Here is a 16,935-nt window from a genome sequence, read left to right as displayed (position 1 = left end):
GGAAGAGAAACGTGTTGCCCTCTGTTGAGAACCAGTTTGAACCTAGTTAAGGACTGTGGATGTTTTTCCAGGACACTTTATGATAAAGGATCATACCTGAAATTGGAATGTTTTTAGCCTGTAAGACATGTCAGTCGGTCAGTTACATTGCTATACCTGCATAGATGGATTGCAATGAAAGTGACATGATGATGCCCACAGGAAGAACTTTCCTAAGTTGGCGGTTCCAATGACCAATACTTTGGTTTATGATCAAATACAGAAAAACAGACATTCATCACGCCTCAGCTGTTTGTCGGTCAATGATATTGTCACTGCATATACAACAATGAAGTGACATAACTGTAGTTGAACATCTGGAAACACTTTCAGTTTGGTTTAAGACTAGAATTAGGATAATTTTCGTCTGAGATAAGGGTTTAAGGATTTTGTGGCGAGGCTTAAAGTTTGGATTAGAATTAGGTATTGTGTGAAGTCAGTGAAAGTATATGAATAAGGAAGACTGCTCTTGCACGCAGTGCTGTCCCTGCTGACGACAGCAAGACTCTGGGTAGCGACAGGTAATTCACTGCACACTGGACGCTCATGTCAGTATTTTTTATAAGTCATATAGTATTTATTCAATCACAAGTGCAACTGTGCAAACAACACGTTTCATCGGTGTTTGCTTGTCAGTGGAGTGGTACTCGCAAGTATAGTTAGATGCTGCGCTGGTTTGTGAGTCTTTCTCTGTGGTTTGAAACAGTTTGTCTGTTTTGCTGCCACTGTCTGCAGCCCCAGACTGGTAATTTAAGAGCGGTGTGCAGACGTGGAGGGGAGCTCTGGTGGGGAATGTGAGTTGCTTGCAAAAGAGCAGAGTGTGTCTGGACTCATATAACATTGCAACTACTCCCCCCACCCCATCAGACCCCAACATCCAACCCCAAACACATTGCGCCCTTCGAGAATCCAGCCGCCTCTGTCTGATCAGGTCCTGTGTCCGCAACTCCAGCAGCGATCCAACCTCAGGCCAGCGCGTTCACAGGAAGTCAGTAGATAAGCAGTACAAAAGGAATTGCCTTTCCCTCGCCAAATGTCCTTTTCACAGAGTTTAAATGAGAGTATAAACAGACAAAACATTTAACTGAGTGACAGCGAAACAGATGGCAGAACATGACTAATGGAGAAAAGGGGAAAAAGGGGCAGGAAAATAATCAAAGTCTTTGAAGCATCTGTGGGTGAGATGACTCAGTATATGTTGCAAAAATGGACATGAAGGCCACACAGTCAATACACACAGGCTGTGGTAAAGTCAGTTGTGTGGACACTTACTGAACCGTGTGTGTGACCTGCCCGCTGAAAGCACACAAAGGGAGTACAGTGTAGGTTAAACTCTGAACTTATTGCTCCTCTTAGGTTTGCAGTTTGCTGTGCAGCATCAAGAAAAGTACTTTTGGCCCTCTTTCAAACAGGCCATAAATAGAAAAAGGTAGAATACACTGAGTCAGCTGGAGTAAAATGCCCAGTACTGAATGTGATCGTATGGAGGAAGCAATATGTGAAGACACAATTTCTTACAATCCAAAGTTGATGGACTTTATAAAAACATGGGTCTCCACTTCCTCCAGGGCCAAAAGTGAAGCCAGAATATTGGATACGGGCACTGCCATCTTGCAATTTTAGAGCTCCGCAGTAGTGATCACGTGGTGGAGCGCGGTATCTAAGTCCCGCATACAACGCTTAACCAAATCAAGTTATCCCAGCGTGTTTTATTCAATCACAATAACTTCATAATTTGTGTGTATGTATGTATGTATGTATGTATGTAATGTAATATATATATATATATATTATAGATATAATATAATTAAAACCAAACATTTTTGAGGCCATTTCGCATCCGCTAACACAGAGGGGGTGGGATTTGTAACCTATACTGCAGTCAGCCACAAGGGTGGTCACTTATACAGTCATAATAAGAATTTATGTCAGAAATACTGAACATCATTTTGTTTTAAATTGCAATAGAAAAAAACTTGCATTTCTATCAGTGCAGCGTGACTCTGTCTTGCTGTAGGCAAATATCAGAATATACACACAGACGGCCATCCACCACCGAACACCTCCCTGACCTCATAAAAAGGTTGTTTCAAATCAGCTCTACCTCTCCCCTCCACTCCGCCTTCTCTTTTCTGGCCTTAATTTTTAGTCAACCAGAATTAATTACATATCACGATAGTTACTTTCCGAACAGGAAAAGCAATGTAGATGCATTTTTTTGTCCTTATCATTTTTACTGGCGTGATTGGCTTTGAGAAATGAAACTTTTTTGACACAACCTCAGGGTTGAAGTGTTACCCTTGCTTTGTACGGACTTTGCTAACCCGATTTACTGTTTCTCCACTCCACCGTGATTGTGTGTTACTGTAGGTGTCCCTTCAATTTAGCTTCACTCTTCCCTACCCAGCTGAGTATGCATCTGTCCTCTACACTTTTAGTCCAATTCCTGTGCGTGTGCGTGTGGTGTGCGTGTGCGTGTGCGGTGTGCGTGTGCGTGTGCGTGTGCGTGTGGTGTGTGTGTGGTGTGGTGGGTGTGTGTGGGTGTGTGTGGTGTGGTGTGTGTGTGTGTGTGGCTGTGTCCTTAACAGTAGAGTGATGCAGGATGCTGTTCTAGCAGAGATCTGGCTGCAGGCGTCAGTGCCCTACATTGTCATTGTCAAGAGCCGAGTGGGGTGTGTACGCAAACAAACTAATGGACTCACAAATCAGTACACAAAAGTGGGATGTGTAGTCCAGGAGGTGACTTTGGCCCCTACTCCTGCAGCACAGAACTTTGGTCACTTCACCTTTCTCACTCTCTCACTGGCACCTTCATGCATTAATAGCAAATCTGACAAGGACACAGATTACCAGAACCTTTATCATTATACATTCCATCAAAGAATTTTTACTCTGGTCCTAAATAGAGATGGTCCCATACCTTTTTGCCTTCCCTATTCCAATTCTGATACCTGAACTTGCGTATCGGCCGATAACGAGTACTGATCCGAACAGTGTGTCATATTTTATTATTTGCAAGTAACAGCTGTATACTACTATCCGTATGTATGTGATATGATTTAATCTTTTGTGTCTGTCTGGTCAGTGTAAACTCTTGTGGAACATGCAAAACACAAACAGTTGACAGTCAGTTACAATGGAAAAAGAACATAAATAAACACTTTAACGTAGCTATTCTTAGGCTTATTTCATGGTATAAATACAATGAAAAACGATACCAGCGTTTTAGTCAGTATCGAATTAAAACGCAGTATACCAATAACGGTATCGGAACATCTCTAGTCATATACGAATAAAACAGACAAATCTGAGCAGCTCCCTTTTTCCGAAGCTCAGGAAACGTATTTGTCCAGTGATGGACACTGACTTGTGCCTTTAGGCTCCTGGATTGTTTGGCAGGAAGCCAGCCAACCCATCAAATAAAAACACAAGTTGAGTTTGACTTTCTTTTTCTGCAATTGTCTAAGTCAGCCATCACCCTCCAACACCAGGTTTGATCACTTAAGCAGCTTCACTACAAATGGTTACCCCCAACAAGAAAAAAAAACCACGCTCTATCAACCTCCCCTCACCTGGAGGACCTTAATGTGATGTCTTGCCTGTCGACCCTACAGATTCAGTGGTGTGTGTGGTCTGCTGAGATCCACCAGACTGTCAAGCTCTCAGCTGATATGCCCTAATTGACCCTTTATGCATCTGGCACGGGGCCAGCAAACCACACTGTCGACCCAACCCTCAGCCTTCAATGCACACTGCCTTGGTCTATTCATCACAAGGGATATGCTAATAGAATGTTACAAGGTCTTCTTCACAATAAATATGATAACTCTCACATCTTTTCATCCGTCAGTTTTTTACTACAAACATGATTTTTCTGTCATATACTGAAGTTGGTTGATACATCATTTATTCATCCAACTTTTTATCAGCCATTGGTGTTAAGAGTGTCTGGAGATCTGAAAGCCCATTCCATTATTCTAACTGAGACTTTCATCAGTGATCATATCCTTTAACATATAGACACGGTTATTGTTGCCAAATCCAATTTAGCAATAAATCTCCGTTTAGAAGTAGAAGAGTGCCAATCATTGTTTAGAAATAAATTTTGGGTGCCCAGATAGCTCGGTCGGTAGAGCGGCGACCATACGTAGAGATTTTCTCCTCAACTCAGCAGGGCCGGGTTTGACTCCGACCGGCGGCCCTTTGCTGCATTCATTCCCTTCCCTCTCCCCTTCGTGTCTTCATCTGTCCTGTCAAAAATAAATGCCCAAAAATAATCTTAAAAAAAAGAAAAAATACATTTCCATGGAAATATAATCATCCACCCTATATTCGCTACAGTGCAATGACAGATTTGACATGATTATAGTTAATTTATATTCCATCAGTCTCTTTTAGAGGTCACCTTATCTCAATTTACTGGCTGAAACACAGCCACATCCTTTTTTTTTTTTTTTTTTCCTTCCAACTTTTCTTATCTTTTCTTTTAACTTTCTTCATCAAACTTCACTTCTTCTAGCAGGAGAAGCTTGAGAGGGGAATAATGGCATTAAAAGTTGACTTCCACCCTACTTTACACGGGGGGGGGGTTCTTTGTTTCAACTTCAGTGCTCAAAAGATCTTCCCTTGAGGAGAGGAGATAAGAAGAGTAATGTGCCGCAATCACTTACCATCTAATAGAACCTATGTTGGTACCAATGACCATCATAAGTTTTTTCAAATTTATGCACTACAGTATTTCACTTTCTATGAAAACAACAGCAGGCGCCGAATCAGCCTTTCAGTTAGTTAGTTAAAGGATTTTGATAACGTCAAGGTGATGTGACAGTATGTCTTGTAATTTCTTCCCCTCGAGCCAGCTAAGTCTTGTGGGTATATATATTGTTTTCTTTGTACATTCAATGAATTTGAAATGGTGAGTCTGTAATGAAACCAGCAGTAATCACTTACACACACAAGCGGACTTAAATGAATGAGAGCTGACAGAGACCTGTTTACAAGGGGTTTTAAAATGCGACTTTAGCTATCGTATCACAAGTGGAAACGCGTAATTACAAGTGTAAGTGACCAAGACTTATTGGTGTCCAGTCACTTAAACCACTTGCCGAATAGCCAACACTTTTTTATTTTTGATGTTAATCTGATTTAAAACTGCTTCTTAAAAAGCTCACATACAAAACACATTTAGTATGTATTACCAAAAATGGCAGCCATGATTCTTAGCTTATGGGAGAAGAAATCCTCACTGATTGACCAGCAGCCTCTTTGAGCCCAACAACAGGACCTCAAAAAATAGTGTTGACGAGAGCACACAGTCCAACTGCACAAGGTGGCCAACGGTTGGCTTGGTGTGGTAGGCTGTTAGCAAACCACAACTGTAAACATAACTTGGGTCATCCAAGTTGGATGAGTCACTCACTCCTCTTTTACTGCAACATGACAAACTGTATAGAGATCTTTAATATGTTCCACTGGGAATAGTTCCCTCAATGTTACTGCATTTATTCAAAAGGTTATTTCATCTGTTTGTTAGTTGTCTGTAACTGAGTTTATTTCTGGCCGTTATGCACTTTGCTGCACCAAGAATATTGCTCTTCTTGAAAGTAATACATTGTAAGTTCTGCTGAGAGCCGCTTTCATGAATCCCTTCTTTCTAAACATATTTTTGGCCTTTTTTCAAGAGTTTGGGTTTTTATTCATTATAAGGCATTGTTTCAGTTGTATTATTTTTATTTATAATAGCAATTTCTCTTGAGTAAAGAACAAAAAGAAAAATCTCTCTTACTTATATAATCTTTTGTTTAATAATTTAGAAGACTGGGATTATGATTTCTGTTTTATTTTTTCATACCCCTTACTGAAATGTTTTCATAAACACTGGGATAGTGTTATATTTACACTTATAGTTACTTACAGAAAAACTTGTTTTAGAGCCACACAGCACATTTTTCTGCCATGAATGGTTATCATCAATCGCATTTTATTTTCACGTTTTGCAAGTTTTAGGAACATGTTGATTTTGTTGACGGAGAGCGATAGGACTTTGAGGAAATTGCTCATCACTGTCTACACTTTTCCATCTAACATTGTGCAGGTGTAACACTTCCAGAATGAATCAACACAACAAATTTTCTGTCACTGACTTTCTCTTTACACACCAAGCACTTCACTTCCTCTCCACTCCTTCATGTCCTTTTTCTTGAGTGTGCTGCTTAAACACTCATTTTAATTTAGTTTACACACTCGTGTGTCAGCCTCAATCCTTCCTGACCTTGGTATGTCCCTTTCTACTTTGTGAAGCCTTCAGTGTCTTTAGGCCCCTTAAGGATGGCAAACAGTCAAAAACCTTGCCATCATTACATTATAAAGCTAATGCAATAACAGTTGGGTGGAGGAAGTGTGCCAGCAAAGCCACTGCATGCGAAAAGGGTCCATCTCTGTGTGTATGTATTCGTGGTATGTATGCATTTGTACTGTATGTGGTTGTGCACCTGACATTTATAGTGGCTTCAGGAAAAGGAGTGCTTGGATGTGTGCGTCTGTATATGTGTGTGAGGGTTTAATGAACCACTCTTAACTCAGCACATTTCCCACGCATGGGCGACAGGGGCAAGGCTGTCAGAGTTTGCATGAGCACACTGCCAAAAGATTGCCTTAGTTCCACACTATAATGTTAAAGCAAAGAGGGACACATCATTTTACTCGCCAATTTGCCCCATAATCCAGTTTTATTGGATAGACGGATACTGGGGGTGGTTGTGGCAGCAGGTTGAGGTCTTTTCACTGCTTATATACTGCACATGTACACACACGCACACTCACACACGCACATCATGACTGCAAAATTCGATCGGCGGGCTCGGCCAAGTGTGGGCTGGATGCTTAGTGATATTTCACGAGGCCAGATCAATGCTCTTCCCGTCTAACTTCAGAATTGCCTTTTTTATTTTTAGAGACCAAAGGGAAAGCCACAGCTGAGCATATATTGATGAAAGACACTTCTCACTCTCGCTGCATCGTTACCTTCAGTTACATCAATAGATATATTATATATATACAGGATCCTGCAACTTACAACACATGACAGCCCTTGAGAGCAGACCTGCCCCTGTTGCTCTGCAGTTATATAAGAACCTTTTTGTTTGGTGAGGACTGTATCAAAGTGGTATTAAGAAGTTCCAGGTAGCCTTAGGTCACTGTCAGCTGTGCATTACTAATTTGGCATTTGCTGCTTTTCATGTAAATAATGCTTGTGGTAAAATGCTCAATTAATTATTGATTATTTTATGATAGAAAATTAAAAGTTTTTATACTGAATGATAACATTCTTGCACAAATGACCAGAAGTCACTGTTTAGAAAATTAACAACATATATAGAAATATTCCTCACAGGCACAGACCGCATGTGCAAAAGACATTCCCCTGGACATTTGGGGGTAATCTCCATCGAAGGCCTCCAAGTAAATGGGTTGGGAGACTGAAAGGCCAATACTAACCCATAAGGCTGTAGTGTTTGCAATAGTGTTTTCCTCTGTGAACTTATCTCAGACAACTGACAAACACCAGATTTACGTGGTTTGAGTGTTGTCACAGCTCTATTTTGTTATTGATTTTTGCTGGCGGCTCCCAGTCTGCTTTTATATGATCAAGTTGTCAAACAGTCCCTCTTCCACCTTGACATAGAGGGACCGCTTCACAGGCTGTCATGAAATCACACTAAAATATGGATATAAAATGTCTTTGATGTAAATAGAGTGATCTGAGGCAGAGTGAGGAAGAGAGGGCAAACTGGGAGGAGAACGGGACAAAGATCAAAGCAAGACTGCACATTCTGGTGTGTGAATACAATAGGTATTATGATGCCAAATACAGAATGCGGGTTGGCTTTGATTACAGTATATATACTGTGGACCCAACCCTGATGCTCTAGGAGTCAACCAATCGTGTGTGTGTGTGTGTGTGTGTGTGGTGTGTGTGTGGTGTGTGTGTGTGGGGTGTGTGTTGTGTGGTGTCTGTGTCTGTGTTGTGTCTGTCTGTCTGCGCTGTCTGTCTGACCGTCTGGTCCTGTCTGTCTGTCTGACCGTGTCTGACCGCTGTGTGTCTGTCTGTCTGACCGTGTCTGTATGACGTCTGTGTGCCGCCTGTCTGTCTGACCGCTGTGTGCCTGTGTTGTCTGTGTGTCGCTGTCTGTGTCTGTCGGTTGATAACCCTAATCCAACACAGCTGAGCTATTACCACCTGCACCAGTTGTAAGCCAGCGGCGTCAATTGTGTTGGCAGCGTCTTTTAAAAATAAAAAATTTCAAGTGCAATTTTGGTTTGTGCTAAATCTTTAATTTAACATCCGCTTTTACCCAAAGTGATTACAAAACAGAGAGTGCACTGAAAAAGTGCAGCTTGGCAACAGGATGAATCCAATCTTTTTTTTAACCCGCACAGCCACATATAGCCAATCCAATCAAACTGTTCTTATTAATTCTTTATTTTTTTCTGAGGGGTAAGTTGGCAAACAGAAAATTCTATTCATTTTCTACTTTTGTGCTACTGGTTCAAAAGTATTTAGCGTTACAGTCTGTCTCCAAGGAGAAACATTGAACTCAGTGTAAAGGCCTTGTCACTGTTTGCTTGCTTAACAATGACATTTATGTCACCCTTTTGGCTCACTGTGATGTGTTTACTTTGCACTGGCAGCTAGGACCCCACTTCAGCTTTTTATACTCTCGACTTCGCCAAGTAAATGGACAGCCATGTTAACCAGCCGCAGAGTCTTGGCAGGATAGTTAGCTTGGTAAACATCAATGCATAGAAGCATCCCGTCAGATATAATTGGAGTCTTCAGGGGGGACAGAATATCATCAAAGTCAAGGAGAAGGAAAGGATTCATTCAGGGATGAGTGAAAAAACAAGAAATTGATCTCCCTTGTGTTGTGAGAAATGTTGAGACAAGGCATTTGGGATGTGGAGGAAAGGGGAGGAGAGTACAGAGACCAGGGAAAATGGCACAAAATGAGAAAACTGTGAATGGATAAATGGATAGAGGGCAGTTCTGGAGAGCAAGGGATATGGGAAAGGTGTTGTGTAACTTTATTTGTGTGTGGTGTGTGTGTGTGTGTGGGGTGTGTGTGTATGTGATGGGAAGTGGTTGCATGCAGGTGTGTACACCACAAGTGTGTAGGGGCCCTGTGTGTATTTGTGTGTCCTAATCGATTCTCTCTGTGCCTAACTTCAAGTCCTCCCTCCACCCCAGCTAGGGATATTTGTGTTTTGTGCAGTGTGCTACTTAAAAGGAAGGTCTGAAAAAAACACAAAGAAATAGCAAGAGACACGCGCGCAGGCACTGATCTCACACGAATAGAAAACTGTAGCATTCTAATCTATCACTTCTCTCTGTTCTCCCCTTCAAGGGATGTTCTTTCAGCAGCCAAAGCACAGCGAGTACCAAACGACTTAGAAGAAGCCAGTGGCAGTTTGCCATTATTGTGGCCCCGAGGCAACGCTGTATCACTGCAGTCCACTTTTCGACTCGCTTGGAAGATCCAGTTAAAGTCAAGGCCTCCTTTTTTGACAATGGAGAACGGGTCAAGTTTGACTTTGACTGGCTGTAAAAGTGCAAACTTCCACCTGTACTAATAAATAAGTAACACAATAATTTAGGGACTCCAGATATAAAAGGATAACGAAGAAAAAAAAAAACTTGCATGAAAATATGTTTACCTTCTCGGGTGTATTTAATTCCTCATGAATTCAACTTTATTTCATGAGAACGAGTTTTGCCAACCTCCCAGATTTAGTTTTCAGGACAAATAGTCAGGACAAAAGTGTGTGCCAAGTTAGGGGATGCACAGCAGAATGAAACTGAGTTTACGCCATGTGTCAAAACGGATATTTTGCAGTTGAACGATGAACGACTAACAATGTATGACAATAACAGCACGTAAAATGACATGCATTTTGAACAGTAAACTTCACGGATATTCATTTAAAAAAAAAAGTACAACAATTTGTACTACAAATATGTTTAAACTTTAATTATGAAAGGGATGGAGGTCAACTAGAGCTGCAAAGATGAATCATTTGAATGATTAGTATTCAACTATTAATGAATCTACAAATTTTGATAATCGAGTATACGGGTTGAGTCATTCTTCTAAAACTAAGTAAGTAAAGATTCTTGACCAGCTTCTTAAAGGTGAATTGTATCTATATAAACTCATCTGTGACAGTAAACTAAATACTTTAAGTATGGACTAAACAAGATATTAGAATATTGGGCTTTTTTACATTTTTACCATTTTTGATGGTTATAGACCAACACACTTATGTTAATAAAATGATTAATTGAGAAAATAAACAACAAAAAATAACTGTTAGCTGCAGCCCTACGCTCGACAAACACAGTAGACAAGACGATAGAACTATATCTATATATCTGTAAGGAGCCAGTATCAGCTGTACTACCAGCCTGATAAAATATTAGTAACACTCTAGTATAGGGGACTCCATTAAAAGCAATGAGCTTGTACCTGCTGGCATGTTTCATTTCCCCGTTTATTTGGTGTTGTCTCCTTAGGCGTGACACCTCTGTGTGTACATGGAGATGTCAGACTCGCCATCAGCCCAGAGCCGCTGGTCTCTGTGTTAAGCGCTGCTGCAGGATGTCTCTGGTCATGGGTGAAACCGTGTCACTGCACTGCCCAGACATTTGTGGGTTTCATCAAAGTTTAGCTGTTTGGACGTCACTGTTGCGGGCAGAACACACACACAACACACACACACACACACCACACACACACACACACACACACACACACACACCACACACACACACACACACACACACACCGACACACACACAACAACACACACACACACACCCACAAAACAGACGTTATATAACCATAAACTAGACAGGGCACTTGTCCCACAGAAATCCCCTCCGGAGAGAGAAAGTGCGATCAGAGATGGGAGCGGTAGCAAAAAGAAAAAACAAAGGCAGAGACTGTGGGAAATGTTGTTGGAGTAAGGGAAACGCAGAGTAAGAATATAACATCAGTGTTTGGTGTGTGTAACTAAGGCAAAAGGTGGGAGAAGTAGTAAAAAAAAAAAAAGCTGTCAGAGCTGGAGCTTTGACTGACGGACGAAGGCTTTAAAGTCTCATACACATTAACAAATGCTATGTCGGCCTCATGGTCTCCTTCTCTCTCTCCATATACAATATTTGCATACTGTATATCCCCTCTTTTTATCAGTCCTCCAGAAGTCATGCAAGCCTCGCTATTGCTGACACCACTTCTAAAAGCTTAATAAAAGTCCTTACGTTCCCACTTCCATAATCATGCTTACCCAAAAACTTCCAACATACTCACTCTATCTCAGGTCTTGACGAGGGGTCTCAGATGGCAGCAGTGTCTCCCCTAGCCATCAAAGTTTAAGAAAGGGGCTTTTGTGCTGCTTCTGCTGCTGGTGGATGTTTGTCCAGGCCTGAGCTCACGCTCTCCATGGACTGGGCCTTCCACCAAACCATACTCAGCTTGAAGCCAAGCAGCTTGTGCTAGACCACGCAGGAGAGAGAGACAGAAATGTGTGTGTCTGAATTGTTGGAGCTTAGGGTTATGTACATTGGATTAAAAAACAGAGTGTAAAAATAGTTCCGCACCTGTGTTTAGTATCACCCCATAAACTGTTATCAGTGTTCTCCATCTCCAGTTGTCCTCATTATTGCAGTGTTTCTCCTATCGCTGTCCAGCCTGTGGCCAAGAAATGATAGCTGCTGTAGCCATATTTAAATAGCCATAACTGCCTCAGAGATATGTTGGCTGCTGATTCAACTGCGGTGTTTCATTTTATGTACACGGCAGCTTTACAGTCAAATCAAAAAGGGTTTGTTAAATGCAAAACCACTCCCTGCACAAGTTGTTTTCACTGCAGAATGGAAAAAGGAATACAAAAAAAATGGGCTCATGTGGATATTGTCTTATACTCTCTTGATTGACAGCTTCCTCTGTTGCACAGTTTCCGTCCCCTTTGATGTTCTTAGACCCGTTACTCTGTGTTATATGACGCGTCTTCCCCGACATTGTTCGGGGTCTGTGATGCAAGAGATTGCAATTTTTCTAATCTGTGTTCAGTAAACAGGGAGATTGGTATTTGCATTGGAATTGCTTTTCTGTTGCCTCTGATGTGGGGCATGATAGCATGCAGTATGAACGCCCTAAGGGAGAAAAGCAATTCTTTTTTTCTTCTTCATGTCTGTCTCTTTGAGGCTAAAAAACAATAGATAGAACAGCGGAGCTCCTGCTGCATTGGTGCAATGAAAATGAGTAAATGGGAAAAAAGGTGTGTGAATAGTGTTTGCTGGATGCTCAGCTGAGAAAGTTTGGGATAGACTCTGGAGGTCCCATAGCTCCAGGCAACACTGCATCCTCTCCTTTCTTCCACTCCCGCGCTCCTATCTTCAGCCATCCCACCATCTCACTGCTGATGCCTTGCTCTGCTCCCAACTTCCCTAGTCAAACTTTCTTTCCTCTTTTCCTCCCTCTATTCATCTTTTGGTCTCCCTCGCTCCTCCCCCTATTTCGGAGCCAGCTGTGTAACTCTGCTAATGACGCTGAGAAAGCATGCTGTCAGCACATCCTCCAAGCCGCCAGAGGATGGTTACATAAGCTGGTTAACAGAGCAGGCCCCCTGCCATGTCATCCCCTCATCATTCAGGAGAAGATAGTGGGTGAAAAGGAAGGGGAGAGGGACAGAAGTGAACAATGCTCAATCACTTTACTCATTTCTGTCTCTCTTTCTCTACATGCACTTCATCAACAATCATTCTCTCAACCTCATCATCTGCAAACCACACATTTTTCATCCCCGTCATAATGGCAAAGGTTCCCACGTTCCATCAGATTCCTTTTTCTCCTCTTTCTCCTGCTTGGTCATATACACAAAAACACATAGACCTACAATACTGAGAGTGCATCAGCCGCCAGGGGTCTTTTATGATTCTCTCAGGTCGAGGGGAGGTGCTCCTTTATACCATCAATGGCCCTAATTAGAGCCATCAGGTAATTAAGCACAATTGAAGATTAACTATGTTGGAACAAAAATGAAAGACCTCCGCCACTTCCATCTGAAGGCATAAAAGAGAAAAGCATGCCAAACATACACACCGCACTTGCTTACACACCAGGCCCTTCCTCACTCCTTTTTTCTCATCTCCCAGTACTGCTGTGTCTCCGCTTTAATGTATCTTTTAAGACCTTTCTTTTTATTGGGCATCCCTGCTTAAAACCGTAGATTCTCTCTAACAATCTAAATTTCCCAGTTGTATTCTCCCCATCTAACCTCTTATCTCTAACTCAGCCCAGAAGCAAGGTCATACGGGACAGCTGAAAAGAAAGGCAAGCATAGCTACACAGGGAAGAATATGAGATTAGAGATACAGCCCTCAAACAGCTCTCTTGCCTCACAAACAAGCTCTCTGCTTTATGACACATTAGCCGGCTAACAAAGAGAAATGAGCTGCTTACGTCTAAAAATTGGAGCACCACCTAAAACAATGAAGCCTCACAAAAACACAAACCCTACCAATCAAGGGCAAGCAAACATGATAATCCATCTTTTATACGTCTATAATAAAGATGCATTCACTATGTACAGCTTTTCTCTGCTGTAACTTCGCTCCTATGGGCCAAAGGTAGTGTTGGGTTAATGGGGTTTACTGTATGTTTGGCAGAGTTATGCATGCATTAGTATGTGTAGACTATTGCATGCATTCATTTATTTTCCTACAACAATATATGTTTTCATTTCTTTTGAGTTGGCCCTCTAGGCAGTTTGAGAAATGGCTACTTTGGAAGTATGATGTTAGGGCCCCTTTTGTTGTTTGTTTTGTGTGTGTGTATGTGTGTGTGGTGTGTGTGTGTGTGTGTGTGTATTTGCATCAATAATGAATGCACAAGCTTTACCAACACCCTTGAGCTTGGTATGTAACTTTGCTTGATGTAATCGCATACTGCTTTGATTGAATGAGTATGTGAGAAACAATGTTAGGGTGTGGATGTGGGCATTTTTGTGTATCTTGCATGAATAATAGCTTATTGCTCAGGGTAGTGTGACGTGTGGGTTGTGTTGATGATGGAGTAAGGGAATTAAAGAAATAGAGAAGGAGAGGGGAGAGGGCGATAAAGATAGCATTGTGCACAGCACCAGCCTTCTCTGTACTTTTTGTCGCAATATTATGTAATAAAAAGAACTGGCACAGAGGGTGGTATAAGCAAAAATCTGAAGGAGAGAAAGAAATCTGAGAGAGACAGACCTACTGTTAATATTCAGAGATGTATTGCATTAATGGAATATGCTTCACTACAATATACGTGCAGCCATTTAGGGATTGCCTTTGTCATTAGGCAAATGAAATCTTCCTAATGTTCCCTCTGTTAGTAATGGAAGCTCTTCTGTATCCCCGTTCTTCCCTCCTCTCCTCTCTTCCTCACCCTCTCTTCTGTCTGCTCCCTCTCGTGTCTCCCTTTGGCAACCCTATGGTGCTCAGTACGCCGCAGTCAGCTTTTGCTGTCTAGCATACCACTAAAGCTCTAAGTACATTTCCAAGACTCTGTACTTAGCTCGGGTGCTGTCAGCATGCTGTAAAGCTTCTACTACCCAAGCACACCATAGACATTTTCAGTACCCTTTGCCTTTATCACAAAAGTTTGGGACTAAATATTGAATGATGTCATCGGATTGCAGTGAATATACATGAGAAATCAAAATCATAACATAATATAATATTTTATATATATGTGTCACACTCAGCTCATGGCTTTGTGGGACTGAGATTTAGTTTGGTAATTGTGTGGGTTTGCTTTCAGACACATAGACAGCTCCAGACCAGACTGTCAGCATGCAGTGTGTTTCAGGACCAAGGACAGCAACTCTGCAGCCAGTCTCATTACAACTACTGATGCAGCACATTTGAAATTTGTATTTTAAAAGTTTACATTAGCGTCATCACATGAGTGCTAATGAATGCTGTGCTCATAAGGAAAACACCGCACTGTTTTTGTAAAACCACGTTGACATTTTCCAGATTTTTTTTGTTTTTTCCGTTTTTTGAATGTAGTAAGGAGAAGTAGTGTGACATTGTTCTACTGCCGTATAAAGAATTAGAGGTCACACAAAGTCTCTGACTTCTGCACCAGCGACCAGGTCCCCCATCATTAAATGTTAACACTCGTAACCTTAACCGTAAACCCAATTCTGACACTTATTTAAGTCATTATTTTCTAAACGTAACTTTACCTTAAAGGACACACCAACTCATGTGTGTTGAAGTTAGGCTGGAATTAGGCCACCAAACTTTACAAACTAATAATAATGTTAAAGGTTGAACTTATCCCACCGAAAGAGGTGTGACAAACAAAACAAAAGGGGGTCTTAGATAATAAATGTAAAGACAAATGACTTTTTCCACACAATCCTGAGAAGGACTTAAATAATAATCATAAAGCAAACCAAGGCAAGGCAGCTTTATTGTATAGCACATTCTAGCAACAGGGCAATTCAAAGTGCTTTACACAAAATCATTAACAGATAAAACACAAGTAAAAACAGTTAAAAATCATAAGCATAAAAACCGGTAAAAACACATGAAAAGACAGTTAAAAAATAGACACATAAAACACAAGAATAAAAGTTACAGTGCAGCACAAGAAATTTAAAGAAATGAGCAGTCATTAAAGAAAGGCAACCAAAAAGAAAGGTCTTCAGCCTTGATTTAAAAGAACTGAGAGTAGCAGCGGACTGCAGGTTTCTGGGAGTTTATTCCAGATATGAGGAGCATAGAAACTGAAAGCTGCTTCACCTGTTTAGTTCGACTCTGGGGACAGAAAGTGGACCTGTCCCAGATGACCGAGAGGTTGGGTGGTTCATAGTGTGTAGTAGATCAGAAATTTTTGGACCTAAAAGTTAAGTGATTTATAAACTAGCAAAAGTACTTTGAAATCAATTCTTTGAGACACAGAGCCATGTAAAGACTTCAGAACTGGAGTGATGTGATCCAGTCTCTTGTCTTAGTGAGGACTTGAGCAGCAGCATTCGAATCAGCTGCAGCTGTCTGATTGATTTTTAGGGAGACACGTAAAGACCCCGTTACAGTAGTCAAGTCTACTGAAGATGAAAGCATGGACAAGTTTTTCCAAATGTTGACACATAAGTCCTTTAACCCTTGATATAATCTTAAGGTAATAGTAGGCTGATTTGTAATTGTCTTAATGTGGCTGTTAAATTCAGCTCTGAGTCCATGACTACACCAGATTTCTGGCTTTGTCTGTTGTTTTTAACATTGTTGTTTGAAGCTGAGCGCAGACTTTTAATCGTTCCTCCTTTGCCCCAAAAACAACCACCTCAGTTTTTTCCTTCATTTAATTTGAAGTTTGCACATCAGCCGTAATTGTCGATGCACTTAGTCAGTTTTTGTATTGGACTATAGTCCCCTGGCGATAAGGTTATGTAAATTGTGTGTCGTCTGCATAACTATGGTAACTTATTTTGTTGTTTCATAATCTGGGCCAGTGGGAGCATGTAGATGTAAACGAAGCGGACCAGAATAGAGCCTTGGGGAACTCCACACGTCATATTTGTATGCTCAGATGTATAATTACCTAGCGACACAAAGTAATCCCTATTCTGTAAGTAGGATTCAAACCAGTTTAGTACGGGCAGAAAGTCTACCCAGTTTTTCAACGTTTTAGTAATATGTCATGTCAACCGGTCACTGCAGCACTGAATCAAGTAATACTAAGATTGAAATTTTGCCACTATCTGTGTTAAGGTGGATGTCCTTAAAAACTTTGACAAGAGCCGTCTCAGTGCTGTGGTGTGGTTGGAAACCCGACTGAAAGGTAT

The sequence above is a fragment of the Etheostoma spectabile genome, chromosome 23 (genome assembly GCF_008692095.1).
Source record: "Etheostoma spectabile isolate EspeVRDwgs_2016 chromosome 23, UIUC_Espe_1.0, whole genome shotgun sequence".
Taxonomy (NCBI): Eukaryota; Metazoa; Chordata; class Actinopteri; order Perciformes; family Percidae; genus Etheostoma; species Etheostoma spectabile.
The sequence above is the reverse complement of the archived record's forward strand: the minus strand, read 5'-3'. Positions refer to the sequence as shown.